The sequence below is a fragment of the Leuciscus leuciscus genome (assembly GCF_965113295.1).
Source record: "Leuciscus leuciscus genome assembly, chromosome: 20".
Classification (NCBI taxonomy): Eukaryota; Metazoa; Chordata; class Actinopteri; order Cypriniformes; family Leuciscidae; genus Leuciscus; species Leuciscus leuciscus.
In genome coordinates this window covers 8,368,427-8,388,056 of record NC_138744.1, presented here as the reverse complement: position 1 = coordinate 8,388,056, position 19,630 = coordinate 8,368,427, and the positions used below count along the sequence as shown (strand labels likewise).

Here is a 19,630-nt window from a genome sequence, read left to right as displayed (position 1 = left end):
CAGCTTTGGCTGGCTTTGTTTTGAATCCTGATCAACAGTAATTACAGTGTGAGTGAGAACCGACAGAGAGAAAAAAAACTGTCTCAGGTACATTTAAAGACTCTTAAACAACTGTGCAACAACTCCCAACAACTCCCAATGATCTCTCTTTCTCACACTCGTAAATACCTATGACATCATACGGTGACATCATCCCTTTCCCTACAATCTATTCTAGATGATATCATGCATCATCTGTCAGGATTCAAAGCTGTAAAAAGTTAAAATACAAAAATCTCTAGAAGAAAAAGAGGAAGCCATGAAGAAGCACAGTACCTACAACTATGAGGCTAATTCATTTGTTCATTTAATAAGTAAGAATTGTTTGAAAGACAGACGGGAGATCATTCTCTGTCTCTCTACATAAGCTATAATTCTGCTACTGTTAAGTAAAGCAAAAGTTGGATCAATTACAATCTGTTTTGTCTTAATTTTGCACACAAACTAGTTTTACAGGAGCTTCAAATGACATTGTCACTAAAATGTCAGAATTGTGTTTTAAAGTTAAAACCACCAACTTAAATTAAATTGGTTGAGCCAAAAGTTGTCAGACCAGCAAACTGGGATAAGTAAAATTTTCTTTAATGAAAAAAAGAAAATACTTTACCTTTAAACCTGCATTATTTTAGTATCATTAATATAATGATATAATTTTTATTCATATTTTGAATTAGCTTTTATATAATACATATTCATTTAAGTTTTAGTAATTGTGTCATGTGCTTTTGTCATTTGTATAGTTATTTTCAATTTAGCTTTATTTTATTTCAGTTATAGTCATTTTAATACTTATTTATTTTAGTTAATTGCCAAGGCAAGTGTTTTTTATATATATATATTTTTATTATTATATATATATAAACAAAACAAAAAAATGTTGTAGATATCAATAACAACACTGCTTTAAACCACCGTACAAAATCCACCACAAATAAGTATTGGAGCACATAGAATAACAATATGATACAATATAATAAGACCACTCAAAGTTCTATTAAAATTAGGATTTGTATCTGTTAATGAGTAATCAGCATTACATGAATGAGAATCGAGAGAAAAGTCAGAGTTAGCACAGAGTCAACTGTCTCATTCTGAAATTCTGTCATCAATTTACTCACCCTCATGTTGTTCCAATTTGTATAACTTTCTTTCTTCGGTGCAGCACAAAAGGAGGTGTTAGGCTGAATGACAGCCTAAGTCACTATTCACTTTCATTGTAATCTCCATTTGTGGAAGGAAGAAAGTCATACGGCATTGGAACAACATGAGGGTAAATATTTTTGGGTAAACCAACCATTTAGAATCAGTAACGCTCGCCTCTTATAATGGAAAAGAAACTGGGAGTATGCAATAAAACTTTCAGATCATCCACTAAAAGTGTGCCAGTCCCCACATTGTTCCACATGGTTTAAGGCAGTACATGGAAAACTGCATCAATCCACCCGCATTTGTTGCATCTGACTTTATTTGTCATGGTCATGGGTATGGAAATCACACTTTGCAGAAGATTAATACACCAGAGCCAGAATGGTGGGATATGGCAAGGGTACGTTTTGCTCTACAGGCACATTTCTCCTCAAATTTAGCAGAAAATATGCTGGACCTCACCTCCGACTACTTTGCAGCTGGAAATAGTCAGGATTTAGGCATCCATGTTTTTCCCCCCTAACTCCAGTTTACTTTAACAGATTGTACTGTATGCATATGTTTACAATTTAGGGCAATCCCATTACTTATAATGATTCTGCACCCATGTGTCTGAGTAAACACATTTGTTTCACGGCACTGGCTTATTAGCTTAGTGAGAGTGTTCCTGTGATACAGGCCCGGGAGGCATGGCAAGCACCGATGGATTTGTAGATTGGATCACCGCGATTGAATCGGTGGACATGATATCGAAACATGCCTTGTGAGTTTGGGCAGCTGGTACTGGTGTTAGTGTTTCTTTGCAGTTGGTGCAAGACAAAAGGAGATTCAGACCTGAGGGCAAACCTGCTGACGTGTATGCTAATACCTTGGCTTGGCTTTTAAGTCCGCAGAGAGATTGCAGAGCACACATACGGGCTGATTATTGTCATTCATTTAAAGTACAGTCATTTAAGGTAGCCAATTATTTACACTGTGCCTCTAGAACTGAACATTTTCTCATTGATGAAACATTTATTCATTTATTTAGTTGACTTAGGGCCAGATTTACTAACAGCTTGCGCCAAACCCTCTTTTGCCGTTAAAAAACTACAGTGAAAAATTTGTGCTGAAAAGGCGGACACAGTTATTTTTGCGGCTGACTGTATTGTTTCCCTTTTAAGACGAAGAATTCATGGGAGGAGAGTATTGAAATGAATCATGCAAGGTGATTTACTAAGGTTTGCGCTAGTCAAGTTCCATTATTTACCGCCCCAAAAAAACACGTCTTAAACCAGATGCTAGTTTGCGCTGCTCTTGGTAGTTTTTAAAATCCAAGTTTGGTAACCAAAAATGTTGTTGGTTCAATCCCTGGTGGGAATGAGACTTGAGAAAAATTGTTTAAAGAAACTGAATTCAACATAAAGATATAAATATGTACATATATACATAATTTATATACATATTTTCTTGTTGGATATCCCATTTCATTCTGAAATATATCATATTAACGGGCTGTGAAAAGGGATTAGCATTATCTTCAGGCAAACTGCAATTAAGCTTGAAAGAGCAGACATTTTGATTCATGTAAATTCTCATTTAAAAAAGCAAATACAATAGAAAAATACAATGAATACCTGCTGATATGCTGTAATTCTACAATGAGAGTTTTGAATGAGGGGTCAAATAGCACTTTACCTGTTATGAATCTTGTAAACACGCTAAAAAAATAAATCTTTATGTGTGGAACAAAGACAGGTGCTGTAAGGTGCAAAAGGCAATCTGTCATGTCAGGCTATGTGTGAGAAGACATGTTTATGTTTCTGCACAGCTCACTCTTCTTCTTTAGAATGGAATTTGGAAGTTAGTAGATTTTTCCACTCCATGAATTCTTTTCAGAGTGAGATGTTCTATTATGGTCTCAGGTCTGTAAAGAAAGTTCAGAGGTGAGGTCTGAGATGAATCATTTTCTCAAACAGTATTTTAGTCTTGTTTCCAGTTAAAGCATCCTTAATAAAAGATAAATGCAAGTGACTCACAAATCTGTGCACAATAGTAAGACTTTTTCAAAGAGACTTTATCTGTTTTGAGCAGTTTTTATTTTTCTACCACTAGCTAAATATTTTAATATTATTATTTAGTTAAATTATTATTTTAAAATGAATTAAAATGATTCCATTTGTATTAAATTGTTTGATTTATGCTTATAAAAAGACCTTAAAAAATAAGAAATGATAGCAGTGTAAGTGGCAGAGAAACATGGGGATGGGGGTGGTGGTGGAGAGGGTGGGAAGTGGAACGGTTAAAATTAGCACACCTGTTGGTAATTTATCACACATAAACCTCACACCTAATTTTCACACCTGTGGCACAATGGGTTCTGAATCCCACAATTCAGTCACACATGCTGTTCTACAAACATGCTAAACAGCTAGCAGTGGATTTTTTGCATGGAGAAAGAGCAATTTCGCTGCCAAAAGATCAGAGAAAAGACGTGCCTGGGATAGTTTCACAACATTGAGCATTAGCGGACCTAACAAGACCCTCTTTTTCCACCTGCCAGTGATCCAAATCAAATTTCTTTTTTAAACCTCCTTTAGCGTTTGACAAAAAGTAAGTATACAGGTTTGGAACAACAAGAAGGTAAATGCAGAATTTCCTATCCATTTAAGGCAAGTACTAAACGCAATCAAATATTTGTGGTCTGGTGAAGAAGCTGTCAGCGATCAAAATATTGATTTTGAAAATGATAGTTTTGAGAATATGTTTGAGATCGCAAATATGAGCCAGATACTGAATGAGCACTGATGAGGACAGTGATAATGGTATAAAACATCTGCTCAAACTGAACCCTTCCAAGCTCCAAAAGGTAACAAAATATGCTTTATGTTATTCTTCTGTAATTGTTACTCTAATGAGGAGAGTTTTATATTATCACGACAGGTGGAGATCCATCCGTGTTCGATATAGATCCGGGTCGCTAAAGACCCGAATATGTAATAATGATTTGCGAAACATTCATGCATTTAAGGATTAATGACTTTGAAATGTAGTGGTGAGTTTACTGAAATAAAGCACCCTCAATGACGTATGTGGCTGACAAATGCGGCCTTCGAAATGCACCACACCAGCAAACATGACAATATGAGGTACCCTAATTTTAAAAAGTGATTTATAGACCTAGAAATGTAATGTAAATTAATAAAAATCTTAAAACACCATGGGTATTTTTATTTATTGTTAAGAATATGATTTTTTCTAGAAATGTCAAGCTCTAAAATTCCTTTAAATATTGATATAGAAGATCTTGGTCTGGTTGTCTTGGTTGAGAACCAGCGTGTTGCTATGCAGTTTTTACCCACCATTCTAAATGGTAGACATGACATGGTTCCCTTTATTCGTCCATTTTATCATTTGTCAGTGTATCATGGTTTGAGGTATCATTCATGTCATTAGCTTAAATTATGAATTTGGTGTAGGATTTACTTTGAAACAATCACTCAGAGATTGCTAGTAAATTTGACAAATAATTACAAAGAAACGGCAAGTAACACATTGAATTAAACATGACATTTTGACGTAGAAAGTCTGAAATAGTATTTTCTTGTAAAACCTACTCCAATAATTTTTATTATTTGATATTAGTTTAATAATAAGCATTAACGGGCTATTCAAAACTCAGACTGGAAGTTTGAGCACTAGTATTCGTGAAGCTTGCCTTCGCAAACACCTCTAAAAACTAAGTTTAGAATTATGAGTGCACATAAAACTCACCCACCCACACATACATATACAGACACACTACCCATCAGACCTCCCTCTACACAGTATTGTTTGCCTTCACGCCTGAGTCTGTGATATGCTATGGAACATGAAAGGTATTACCTCATTAACCCTTTAACGAGACCTCTTCTCCACCTCCCTGCCTCAACCCATCCCTACAGGCCAGATCAGAAGTGATCCACAGGGTCAAAAGTGGACAGCACCACGGGGGTGGCAGGCAGAAACATGCCGAGGAACCTCATATGGTCCCAACCACTGTGAGGGGACTTCAAAGCCTGATGCCCAAGACTGAGTCTTCTACCCATAAATAGCTTCAGCAGACCCTCAAAAACCTCTATTGAGCTAATTAAGCAAAAATTCAACAGGATACCACGCAACACCCATGCCATCGACTTCAAAAACGCCAGGCATACGATAAGCATAAGCTTGAAAATAACAAAAACAGGTTCTACAGTTGCGGTTTCCTGCACACATGGGTGGCACAATGTATAAAATCTGCGTGTATTGTTACAAATTTGTCAAATCCCCGTGAAAACCTGGCCAGCGAGGACATGCCAGAACACTTCCAGATACAAATGAACACCAGGGCAGCGTTTTATGTAATGGCCGCTCATCTCATCTGCTCCCCAGGGCAGAGCTTACACTAAAGAGCTCTGTTATAATCACTCAACTTCAACCTCTTCTTGCTCTTACTAAAACAAACCTGTCTGGCAGCCAGATACATCTCAGATACGGCCCCTGTATGGCCCCGTACTCCCATAAACACGTTGGCCACACCATGCAACTCTCTTTTTTTGCTTTTGAGACTTGAAAGCACTGTTGATCTTGTCAAAGAAATTCTTTCTAAAAATGTTTGTTGGCAAAAAGTCATAACTTAGACGAGGCGAAAAAGCATCATTATGATAATTAAATGACTTTAACTATACACAACATTAACATAATATTACACTATACTATTCAAAGGTTTTGGGTCAGTAAGATTATTATTTATTTTTTAAGAAATCAATACTTATTTTATTCAGCAAGGACATTTCTATTTAAATGCTGTACTTTTGAACTTTCTATTCATCATAGTATCCTGAAAAAAGTATCAAGTTTTAAAAAATAAATTAAAAAAATGTAAGCAGCACAACTGTTTTCAAATTTTATAATACTAAGAAATGTTTCTTGAGCACTAATTCAGCACATTAGAAGTATCATGTGACTGAAGACTGGAGTAATGATGCTGGAAATCCTATCTGTTAATCAAATAAAGCGATCGTGTCTCTTCAGAAAATTTGGGACTAAACCACTCAATTCATTTGGATTTGTTATACGATCTCTTTATGAACTTTTTGAAGCATCAAATTGAAGCGTTATTTTTTAAAAAAAGAAGAAACTTTTACATCTTACAGCACATTGTCAATTAATAAAATGCTATTTTTGTCAACAAAACAGTTTTACTGAAATGAATGTATATGACATACTGAATGCATTTGAAGAAAATTTTCATCAAAAGACAATGACAAAACAAAAATGTGTGCAAAAATGTATTTTGTTTCAAAGACACCAGACCTTTGTGCATGTTAATTACAGTGACAAGCTGGTACTATCCATTACTGGAGTGCCACCACCAAAGCCATTATTAGCACATGAACATGAAAACTACATGTGACCCCTGCCTGCGGATACCTTCAACGCACCGTCCCTCTCCGTGACAGCTGTTTACACAAGAGAAGACGGTGTGCTTCTGAGGTCTGGCTCTGGTTCAAATAAAATAATACACTGTTGAAGTCAGCCAAGATGTAATACAAGTGGATAACTGAGTGGGTGAAAAAGGGAGGAATTTGTGAAATGTGCATGGATATTTTCTCTTTCCCCACATCCTAAACCTTTTCTTTATCATTCGCGCTGCCACTGGCCTGACCCCATCTAAATATCTATCTACCACTGAGCCCAGTGGGTAGTTAAAGACAAATGGACAATAAAGGGACAAAAACAGAGATATATTGAAGTCGCACAAAACATAGGCCTAAACTCACCACAATTGAAGTCGTCCTCTGCATTTCGAAACTTCAGAGTCTAAAGAATTGAAGACCACATTAAAATCATTTCTTGAGTTTGTTAATTTCTTCAAATTATGCGCAAAAGATTACAAAGCACAAAACACAGATTTTTCTCTTCAGTTGTGTTCTATTTAGGTGGCACCATGCCAGACTACATTACATGCAGGCACACGACCCAGCATCAGCAAAGACAACGCAAAAACAGACAATAGAGAGGTGGAGGGAGGACGTATTTTTGTAGGCCAACCCAAAAGTTAGCATTACCCTGGTTAGCATCACCCTAGACAAAAATACATCATTCCTGCACCACCCTATAGCTGTTATCACGCAGCTCACTGGAATACTTGATTCTGATTGGTCAATCTGCAGGCAAAAATATAATGCCCGCTAAACTGTAAAACATAATACAACTATTTTATCTCAAATCAGTATCAAACTCCTTACATATTTAACCCCAAGTATTCAAGACATTAAAAACATCAAGATATCAAAATAAGCCAAACAAGGGTGATACAAGACCTCTCCAATAAGATTCAGGATCCTGCTCATGAAGTAATGATTAGTCCTGATAACTATTTTATCAGGTCAGTAAGGGTCAGTAAGATTTTTAAAAAAGTTTACAAAAAATCTTATGGTCACCAAGGCTGAATTTACTTGATCCAACAGTAACAGTAATATTGTGAAATATTATTACAAATTAAAATAGGCCTAACTGTTTTCTATTATAATATATTCTAAAATGTCATTTATTCCTGTGATGCAAAGCAGAATTTTCAGCAGCCATTATTCCAATTTTCAGTGTCACATGATCCTTAAGAAATCTTTGTTATTTAATTTATTGAAATTATTTATTATCATTATCAATGTTGAAAACAGTTGTGCTGCTTCATATGTTTGTGGAAACCATTACTGTATATTAGCTCAGTCTGTGAGAGAGAACTTATAAACCATTATAAATGTTACTTATAAAAATGTATAAGTGTAATTGTAAATGTAACCATGTTACTTATAAACCGGCATTATAGTAATGAAGTAAATTTATCATTTTTATACTCCTAGCCATACCAAATTGACAAGATTGACACCGAATAATAGCTTACAATGATAATTTCCCATTGCACAGCTTATTATATAATAGAGAACAGAATTGTTTTAAAGAGCTTTTTGTTTAGTTTCTTTTTGATTTAAGCGAGTTTTGCGATGACTCATGACTCCAAACAAATACGCTGATTACAGATACGAGCTGGCTACTGCACACAAACCACTGACACTTTCTCATCAAGGGCTAGTGACCCTTGAGGACCCCTTCACATCTGAGTTGCATCTTGAATCCTCACAGAAAGAGAGAGAGGGAGGGAGAGAGACAAAGAAAGACAATGAGCTTAGCGCCAGGGCACTGTAATGACTACCATGCCTGGCCTTGATTAAAACCACACCAGGACTTCTGGGTTCCACAGGCAGGCGGGCAGCATGCAGGCAGGGTGTCTCTGCCTCCCTTTCAAGCTCTTAGAAGGTCCAGACATCCTCGACCTAGACTCACGATGGAGACGGGCACAATGACAGGGCAAAGGGGACGAGACCCAAGCTCGATTCACAAACAAATTACAAGCAAGTGGTGTAGCTTTATTGCCCCTGACCGTATCACTTCCGCACTATACTGAAAGCAAGGCGTGTGGATGGCTGGTTTGATGTGGTCTGGATGCGTAATTAGAGGTCCTATCAAGCGCAGGGGAACAGAGGAGGCCTGTCCATCTGTCGGGTGTTAGAGAGATGGGGAGGGGGAAACAGCAGCCCAACGTTCCCCCTTGTTGTTGTTCCAGCGATTTGTGTAGGCGTGGATGTAAATATCTATCAGAGCCAGAGACAGGCCACACACGCCTGCATATGTAGCTATGTGTGTGTGTGTTTTTTTTTGTGTTTTTTATGGAGGAAGCCTCTAGAGCTCACGTTACAACAAGGCCCTTGCAGATCGATGCAGACTAGGTAGAAAGCCTGAATGCACACGGACAGACATACTCGCACATGGAGAACAAATGTGGTATGGAATAGAACCTGGCAAGGCCTGGGAACACAGAGAGCCTATACTTCAAGGCAGTTCGATTTTCTCCAACCCTTTCAGGACATTTTGAACCACCAATTAAATTCTTCAAAATGTCCTGCACACTCAACTGACACCCCATTAAGCGCCTTTCAGGCAGGACGCGGAATGCGCGGCGATGGTTTAGCGTAGCCCTTCAGATACAAAACGATTTGCGCTACGCTGTCCCTATACGACCTCAAACTTGTATCGTACAGCTCAGGAAATTCCGACACACACAGTACTAGATGTTCATCCATTTTGATTTCCGCGCTTGTTTGGATGCCCCGTTTCTATTGGCCGTGCAGGTAATCGTCACAGAGCGCAGTGGCAAAAGTTGAACTATTTTGAACTTTGACCACGGCGTGCGCGCGAGCTCGCCAATGGTGCGCTCCGCAAACCATTGAAATAATTGGATTTCATAGCGCAGCGCAGCACATTCCGCATCCTGTCTGAAGGGGCCATTCCTCTGTCTGTGCTCTCCCTTCCTTTCTCATATAGCTGGTTCAAGATGCGAGGGGTGGGTGATTCATAAGGAATTGTATTATGTAAAAGACCAGCAGGTTTGTTTTACATTCAAGCTCTGTTTCAAAATCTAGTGAACCTTCTCGCTGTCTACTACCTACACAGGCAGCTGCATTCTAGAGCTGAGTCCTAACCGCAATGTAACCGCCAAATCTTAAGTGATTTGGAACGATCTACAAAGGAATTCATCATACAAATAATGCTATACACGACTCAGCTTTCTATGAAACACAAGAGGAATGGCATGATACTTCAATGAGCATTAGGATTATTGAATATTATTGAATTGTGTGAATATATACACATATGGCTTCTGTGAAAGAGACAAGCAAAGCTGCCTTACAAATTGGGCAAAAAGTGAGCATCTTAGATGACAGCATAATTAAGATTTTTTTTTCTTTTCTTTTCTCTTGGAAAAGACACATGATGCCTTAAAAAGTTGCCTACAGGGGAATCTTACTAGGATTTGGAACACAGCAAATATCTATCACAGAACAGGCAAAACTATGTCAGTGACATGTACAATGTTTGTCTCACTTCATCACATGTCCAGATGATACCAAATAGAACCAGAACTTGATGTAAAAAGCAATGCTTTGGAATAACATGCATTGTACAGATGTGCAAATGTAAATTACGCATTCTTACTTTCAAAATCAAAAAGAACAGAGTGAAACAGAAAGCAGGGGTCACAAGATGTAGGCCTACCTTTTAAAAATGAACTACGCTTAACTTGACATGCCATCTTATAAGTGCAAGCTCATGCTCCCGATGGTGAAAAAAAACTGAGACAATGAATAGGCTATGTCCACCTCATTTACATTTGCACATCAACATCTTAAAATTTCACTTATTTGTGTCATTGTATGATTTAAGTTACTATTTGAAACAATTTGTTTAATGTTAAAACAACCTGTGTTGTGTTCACCTCTTGGAAGTCCTATTTTCAAAAGTTGTATAGCTCAAACTTAAGAGAATCAGACTCAACTGGCTTACCATATTTAGCAGCCTTATAAGAAAAACATTAAAGTAAAATTACTTTAGGGTCTGGCTGTCGTGGAAATAATAGAGGTGAGCAGGTTAAAAAATTTATAAATAAATAAAAATACATCCATGGAATTTAAAAAGCACAGTGGACTTTTTGTCTGTGGCAAAACGGTTTTCAATCACCGTTAGGAAATATGGAGCTTATTATAATAAGATTTATATAATAATTCTATTTTATTTCACATTTCCGAAAATGAACTTTTACAGTGTGGTAAATTGTAGCCTGAGAGCAAACCATCTGTTTGGCATTTAGCTTTGCCACCATATGGGATCTTCTGATGACAACGATTGAGGCCAGTGGAGAGGATGCCCTTGGTTACATTACCAAAAAAACTATGAATGCACAATGGGTATTTCTCTGCCGCGACATGACAAATAAAGGCGTGGAAAGTGTTACAAAACCTCTCTGAGCGGCATGCATTCAATTCTCATCAATGCTCCACTTTGAACATGAGGCAGTTCCCCTGGTGATGAGGAAAATGTCCGTACAAAGGATGCCTGGTCTGGCAGCAAGTTTGGGACTGTTTAAATTTACAGAATTAATTGAGTTAATAGTGAAGTGGATGTGGGCACAGACTTTTAGTAGTACATTTAAAGGGATACGGCCCCAAACAGTTGATGGGCCCCATTGACTTCATTTTTTCCCATACTATGGAAGTCAATGTGGCCCATCAAATGTTTGGTTTTGAATATTCTTCAAAGTATCTTCTTTTGTGTTCAGCAGGAGAAAGAAATTCATACAGGTTTGGAACAACTTGAGGGTGAGTAAATGATGGCAGAATTTACATTTTTGGGTGAACTATCCCTTTAAGGGTTTTTAAAAATTGTGTAACACTTAAATTGTCGGCTAATTAATCATGCTACTACCTTTCTACGCAATCAGCCCCACGTCTGTCTATATACACAAGCACCACATTCTGCAAGTAATGTAAAAAAACACTTACTGACAAAAACACACCTTCAGGATAGCGGAATGGCGAAAGTGAGAGAGAGAAAGAGAGAGGGACAGATCATGATTGGATATTTGTTCGCTTAGAGAACACCAAAAGATTTAATCCGTCTCAGGTGATGGTACTCCCATTAAACCAACTGATCTCCTCAAATATGCCATCCATCCCTCCCTACAGTCTCTCCAGTGCCCCCAGATCAAACTCTTCATTTAATGATATTCACTCTCACGCACACTCAAGTTCTCAGAGATTCCCCAAAGCGATCACACCACAGATCGATGGCAAGCTATGGTGCGACAGGAAAGGGACACAGCGAACACACCCAACACCGTCTAACCTGCTGGAATAAAAAAGTCACTCCTGGCCAGCGGAATAAATGGCTGGGTGAGAGAGTTGGCTGTACTTGACTAAATTAAATGAACATCAATTTCATAAAACATCCCTTCCGTTATGGATTAGAATGAAAGGAAATGTCACATTTTCCAAAAGAAGAGTGGCAGAATGTTTTTTTATAATTATTATTATTTTTAAATAAAGAGGCTCTGGAGCAGTCACCCATCCTGTCACGCACTTCATCAGGACATTAAATGGCACGAACATGGCAAGAGCCAACATTAACACTTACACCCATAAACCTGGGACCTTACATAAACTTGTAGAAAGCGTAGCTCTAAACAGTTCTTTCTGTCCTTACTCATTTTAAACGTCTTCCCGGACAGATTTTAATAACAAAGAAGTCTTTTACATCCTACACTCTCGCAGTTTAACCGCTCAGGCCATTTTTTCTTACATGTATTCTCTAATTACATGCATTGGGCTGCACACACCATGTCTCTTGAATCAAAAGTGAATCCAAATATGAAAATTCTTGCATCTTTACTCACCCTTACATTGTCCCAAACCTGTATGCAAACATTGACTATCATTGCAATAATAAAAAACACAATCAGCAACATTAAGACATTATTCAAAATGTCATCTTTTGTGCGTCACAGAAGAAAGAAACGCATATAGGTTTGGATTTGCTTAACTATGAACCATATAAACTGATCATCTTGGATTACATTTTTATGAAACATTTATCAATACAAAACAGTTTCTGAGGCATAATGGGACAGATTGCCATTTGCTGCCAGCAGATTAAGATAACTGTTCGATAGTGTTAAAATACAGGTGCTTTCCCTCTAATCCCTTAAGGGTGAAGCTGAGGAGCTCAGGGATGGAGCTAAGCCTTTCCTCTCTTCCACTTTCCCATGGATTACCGCGACTGTGTTTCTCTGGAAACAGACTTCTATTAGTTCCATTACTGTGAGCTTAATCTGGCCGTTCATCAGAGCTAGCCGCTCCTTAACCTCCCGTAGTGCAGAGTTTCACTTAAAGTGCAAGTAGATGGCTTGAGTACAGAGATTGGTCAAATTCAAATTTGTATGTTCTTATATATACAATAAAAAAAAAAGTCAAAAGTTGTCGCATTGAGAGCAGTAGCTCTGAGGTAAAAGCATTACCACCCCTCCTGAGCCTGGCCTGTCAAACCCGCAAGTCCTGTATGAGAATGTTCTCTAGTCTCCGCTGGCACGCGAACCCACAGTTTTATGTAGTCAGCAGGTGGCATCATTAGCCAAAGAATAAAAATGAAAAGTATTACCCCTGGGCCAAGCAATGATATCATTGCAAACTCGCTGGCATCTGTAAAGCACTGAATGGGGGGTACAGAGGTGCAAATTGAATGTGTCTTTCTGTTGGCTTTGTTATATTCATATGAGGAAGGCTGTGCGAAAACAAAGAGCTGACACAAAACCAATCACGCACAAAAACACTGAAAAAGTACGATTTGAGCTTCGATTTCAGTCTGCTCAGCTTTAGTGGAGTATCTGTTGCGAATATACACACTTGTGGGGTGGTTAAGACAAAGCCTTGTAAAACAAGGTTCAAGAGGATTGACCGTGCCACTGGGGTGATGTGGGATTGTAGTGCACACAAGCACGCCAGAAAAGACTGCACATTAAGCTGTCTCAAGTGTGCCGAGGGCAAGAAAAACACTTCAGTGTTTTAGACTCAATTGAATAGTGATACAGCCCTCAATAAGCATGATAAATATAGGAACGAAGCACATCTAAAAGCTTAATGGCATTTCAAACCGAAACAAGCCACATAGGCCTAGTACACACACCTTTCAGTTTGCAGGACCAAACTCAAAACTCTAAGGCATGTTTTACAGATGCGTCACCATTTACAAATACAGTACAAAGGATCCCGCTCACCTCCAGATGCACTTCTGCCACCATTTTCTCCATCAAAATCTTTCAATCCTCCTGAAAATGCTTAACTAGTCTGCCTCTGCCAACAAGTTTGATCCTATTAAGAAAATTATATTACGTAGTATCTGAAATCGCAAATCTTGTAGAAAAACAGTGGGGCTGAAAACTCGTGTGTGCCAGTTCCCTACAGTGTCTGACTGATTATTTGCAGATGGGCAGTGGTTGGGGCTCTCAGCCGGAGCAGATCTCCCCTGGCATGCCATGCATATGATTAAATCTATGAATGCCTCCCAATTTACATCTCTGCGGATTTAAGAGCGCATATCAGCCATGGTGTCAGCAAGTGTCTTCATTTGGGATCAAGTTAAATTGGGAGACATGTAGGCGGTTGTCCTGTCACATGCAGTGAATGAATGATGTTCCAGAGTTTAAGGTTTAGGGGGGACGGTTACGTTTGAAATGTTTGACATCCAGCAGCCCCCCCGTGTCCATATGCATTGGCTAAGAAAGGCAACCCCTTATATTTACTGATGGGTTAAATCCCTGTGGATCTTAAGTGTGGATTGTTATACTTGCAGCAGTTGTTCAAAGCTTAATCAATGTCTGTCTGTGAGATCAATTAAAAGCGGCTTAGGGCAAGAGGGGGGTCAGTGCATTTGAAAAGGGTAAAGGAAAGCTCAACTCATCAAATGGCCACCAGACAGCGCCGCACTGTGAGGGTCTGTTCTACAGTCAGTACTTTGAGATTGAATTGCCCATATTCTTTGAGATTATTCATACTATGAACACAGATCTACAAAACATGACGTGCAAATGTGAACTAACCCATCACAATCAAAATGAGATTTGACATTAAAAAAATATATTAAGGCTTCAGTAAAGTGTGGGGATTATTCATAGACGTTCAGAGTGTCGATTTTTTTTTTTTTTTTTTTTTTTTTTATGGCAGCAATTTTTGCGTTCCGAAAGCAATTATTTTTGCGTTCCGAAATCAAGTATTTTATGGCGTCGCTAACACATCCGACCGTCTCAAGAATATTAAACACTTTCAAAGCAAAACATTAAAGATTAAATGATAAATATGTGAATTTATAATAAAATGATAGCTTACATAGATGTCTACTTACGTTTAGTAGAACTGGACGAAACATCTGAAGAAAGTATAACGCACGTAAGTTACACTTTTCAGCTTGCTGAACTATTGATTTTTTTTAAACCGGCTCTCAATTGTTCATGTTCTCTACCAACTTAAAATGTGCGTTTTAAAGCTCTTAAACGGAGTTCTGGGCGCCGTAATTTATAACAAATTAAAATAGTAGTAACGTTAGGCTAGTTAAACATGACGCCGATGAAAAAAATATACGCTTTTTTTTTCACGTTTGGACCTTTAAAACGTATGCATCAAATGTATGGAGCTTATAATATGACAAAACGATTTGAATTTGAATTGTGTAAATTTGAATTATTTGCAAGTGAAATCTAACAAAATTGAATTTTAGGTGGTAGTTTAAATAGTTCTGAATTTGATTTTTTTTAAACGAATATTGAACATTTGAAATTTAACAAACTGAAATGTTTTTATGGCTGAATTTTATAGACATGTATTTTCAAACAGCTAGTTTTTTTGTTCTGAATTCGTATACTGCAAATATTCAGTTTAAAAAAATACAGATTCAAGTTTTCAAGATGAAGAAATTCGGAACTTCAAATTCAGTTTTCTAAAATTCAATCTCAAAAATTCAAGTTCAAAAATTCAGATCTTACAGAAAGTAGGTCACAGGTCATCCACAGGGAAGAGTAAAGGATCTCAGATAAGTCGAACAGAGCATTTTGGCTGCACTGCAGTAGTTTTCTGCCGCAAACGCGGTGGTGGTTCAAGAGAATCCGTGTATCTTTCGTTCAGTCGTTTTTTTATTTAATATTAAGAGTAGAAAAATGAGAAAACAGCTTGAGTATTAGATTTCTAATATTCTAGTAATAATAGTCCGCTGTTGCACGGAGCTTACAAAAACTGTGTATTGCAACTATAGGCTATATTTCATTTCCTCATCAAACAACTAGACTAACGAATGGCTCGGCACAACAGAAGAGCTTAGACAGGGCTTTCTCTCTGTGTAGACCAGCAGTTGGTCTGAATTTGCTATAGGCTATTTTCCGGACTGTATAGGCCAAGTCACGTTTTATGAAACACGCTGTGATTTATTCCAAAGTGACTCTGGCATATATAATGCATTTAACATTAAATAATATGAATGTTGACTTTCAAAAGTAGGCGCGCCAAGAAGGCTATTCTCTGTTTTTTTGGTTCATTTTTGGTGAGCGCCAGAAAGATCTAAAGAGACCGAGACGCGCTAAAGCAGCGCATCATGTTGTTTTATTTATTTTTCAATGGCATTATATTTTGTAGTCATTTTGAATGTACACAAATTGACTATAAATAACAGAGTATTAAGTTATTTCCCAGCAGTGGAACAAATCCAAGTGATGGCGCCAGCGCATCGCGCTTTCACACAACATAGCCTACTATCAGACCTGGCGTTGCTTCATATCGCAAACTGCTCATTATCAAAATGAAACAGTCAAACAAACATATAAAAAGGTATTCTGCCTAATTTAATTGGTCTGTTGTACAATATAAAAGGCAAGCTGTGCCGCACACAGTAGCCTACAGTCCAAACATTTCCCTTGAAGACGCTGATTTAGCCTATAGCCTATAGGCTACGTGTCTTTTGGGACTCGACTGAAGTATGACGCCTTTTTATTTGTATTATAATATAATATATTAAAATACATCATCTTCTGAGTTTTATGATGTAGCTAGGCCTTTTGTGTTTTATTTAAATTAAAATGTATTGTAATTTACATCTCAAAAGGATGCGCTTTGTGCATTCTCTGACATTACATGTATTTATTCCATTAATATTGAGTATCAATTGATGTTAAACAAAACTGTGTTATTTTCTATGGCAACTAAACTTCCAAAATAAATAATAATAATAAAAAAGAATAACAAAAAAAAAAAAGCTCCGCAGCTTTTCCACACAGATTTTGAGAATTGGCCAGCTAAAAAAATAGGCCAAGGAAGTAGACTAACGGCTAGTGTCCGGGAGATGCGTTCATATTTATGAAATAAACATAACTGATTTTGTCTACACCTAAATACATTTCCAAGGAACCCCTAATTATAACAGTGATTAAGCCCAAATGTGGGTGGGGGTAATGAACACAATATGTTTTTTTTTGTTTGTTTGTTTTTTTGTTTGTTTTTTGCCCAAATGGTCTCCACTCTGTGCATTTTGTAGCAACATTTTTAACTGACCGTATTTGCCAGAAAATAAGTCGCATGCACATGAGTGCAAGTCACACCGGATCATGTTGAGAGAGAAACGCGCGCGTCAAATCGTCATAAAAAACGCATTTTAATATTAGCCTATTCAGCAATAGTGTATAAGACCTGTAAATAAAATACAACATTTACATGATAAACACTATTAACATGTAGGCTATGTGTAGCCTATTTTACTTTACCTTACTGTATGACAAATCCTTAAATGAATGCAGAAAACAACAAGAATGAAAAATAAGTAGCCATGTAGCCTATAGGCCTAATAAAATAATATAGGCTACATAGCCTATAAAATACGCTATATTGTGCCCTTTATTACAAACAACATTTAGCCTATTTTAAACGCCAAGCCTAAACAAATTTATTTAAATCGAAACGGTCGCGCATCTCTCATTCAGTCAAAAGTTTTCATATTTGCAATGTAACATGTGGATGCTAACTATTAATATAAAGAAGGCGTCATACTTCAGTCGAATCCCAAAATACACGTATAGGCTAAATCAGCGTCTTCACAGCAAGGGAAATGTTTGGAGTAGGACTGTGTGCGGCACAGCTTGCCCTTTATATTGTACAACAGACCAATAAAATTAGGCAGAATAACTTTTTATATGTTTGGTTGACTGTGTTTCATTTTGATAATGAACAGTCTGCGATATGAAGTAGTAACGTCAGGTCTGATAGTATGTTGTGTGAGAGCGCGATGCGCGAGCGCCATCACTTGGATTTGTTCCACTGCTGGGAAATAACTTAATACTCTGTTATTTATAGTCATACAGATAATATGACATAATTCGAAACAGTAAAATGTATATTTTTATTTGTGTACATTCAAAATGACTACAAAATATAATGCCATTGAAAAATAAATAAAACAACATGATGCGCTGCTTTAGCGCGTCTCGGTCTCTTTAGATCTTTCTGGCGCTCACCAAAAATGAACCAAAATGCAGAGAATAGCCTTCTTGGTGCACCTACTTTTGAAAGTCAACATTTATATTATTTGACGTTAAATGCATTATATATGCCAGAGTCACTTTGGAATAAATCACAGCGTGTTTCATAAAACGTGACTTGGCCTATACAGTCCGGAAAATATAGGCTATAGCAAATTCAGACCAACTGCTGGTCTACTCAGAGAAAAAGCCCTTTCTGGGCTCTTCTGTTGTACAGAGCCATTCGTTAGTCTAGTTGTTTGATGAGGAAATGAAATATAGCCTATAGTTGCAATACACAGTTTTTGTAAGCTCCGTGCAACAGCGGACTATTATTACTAGAATATTAGAAATCTAATACTCAAGCTGTTTTCTCATTTTTCTACTCTTAATATTAAATAAAAAAACGACTGAACGAAAGATACACGGATTCTCTTGAACCACCACCGCGTTTGCGGCAGAAAACTACTGCAGTGCAGCCAAAATGCTCTGTTCGACTTATCTGAGATCCTTTACTCTTCCCTGTGGATGACCTGTGACCTACTTTCTGTAAGATCTGAATTTTTGAACTTGAATTTTTGAGATTGAATTTTAGAAAACTGAATTTGAAGTTCCGAATTTCTTCATCTTGAAAACTTGAATCTGTATTTTTTTAAACTGAATATTTGCAGTATACGAATTCAGAACAAAAAAAACTAGCTGTTTGAAAATACATGTCTATAAAATTCAGCCATAAAAACATTTCAGTTTGTTAAATTTCAAATGTTCAATATTCGTTTAAAAAAAATCTTATTCAGAACTATTTAAACTACCACCTAAAATTCAATTTTGTTAGATTTCACTTGCAATTAATTCAAATTTACACAATTCAAATTCAAATCGTTTTGTCATATTATAAGCTCCATACAAATGGAGACACCATATAGAGCTTTCTCTGACAGGAACAGATGCTGAAACACAATCCCAATCCTAAATTCTCATCTTGAAGGTACAACAACCCTTGTATTTTTTTTTAATTCAGACAGTAGGCTAAACGTCCTAAAACTGCTTTCTTGGATTCAGTTCAGCATGCCAAAATATACAACAAAACAAAAAGGCTACATTAACGAGTAACGTTAACAGGTTATTTACTCAATCTATGATAATAAAATAAGAAAAGCGTCTTATTTTTTACGTTTTGCCAACATACGTGTGACTAAAGCTACGAGAAGTTGCGGTGCCCAGTGTTAACGTTACCTTAGTATTAACCGTAATGTTGTACGTTCAAACGTGAAATTAAATGATCCAAGAACATCTCTCACCGAACCTCGTTCTACAAAAATTACCATGGTAACGATACATTTTCGCCAAAAAGTTAAAACTAGTCATTTTTACTATTTTAAAACTATGGCAACTTGCCACCGCTTCCATCAAAAAGTTAAATTGACAAAAAGATTCAGAAAGCGTGCTACGGTTACCATGGTATTTTTTGTGACGAAGCAGCGTAACACCAGGTGGGACTGT

General features: G+C 37.2%; 1 protein-coding gene across 1 annotated transcript in view; it reads right to left on the bottom strand.

Annotated features, from left to right (window-relative positions):
- rspo2 (R-spondin 2) overlaps positions 1–19,630 on the bottom strand; it is a 64,741-nt gene that overhangs the window by 41,697 nt on the left and 3,414 nt on the right. The window lies entirely within an intron of this gene.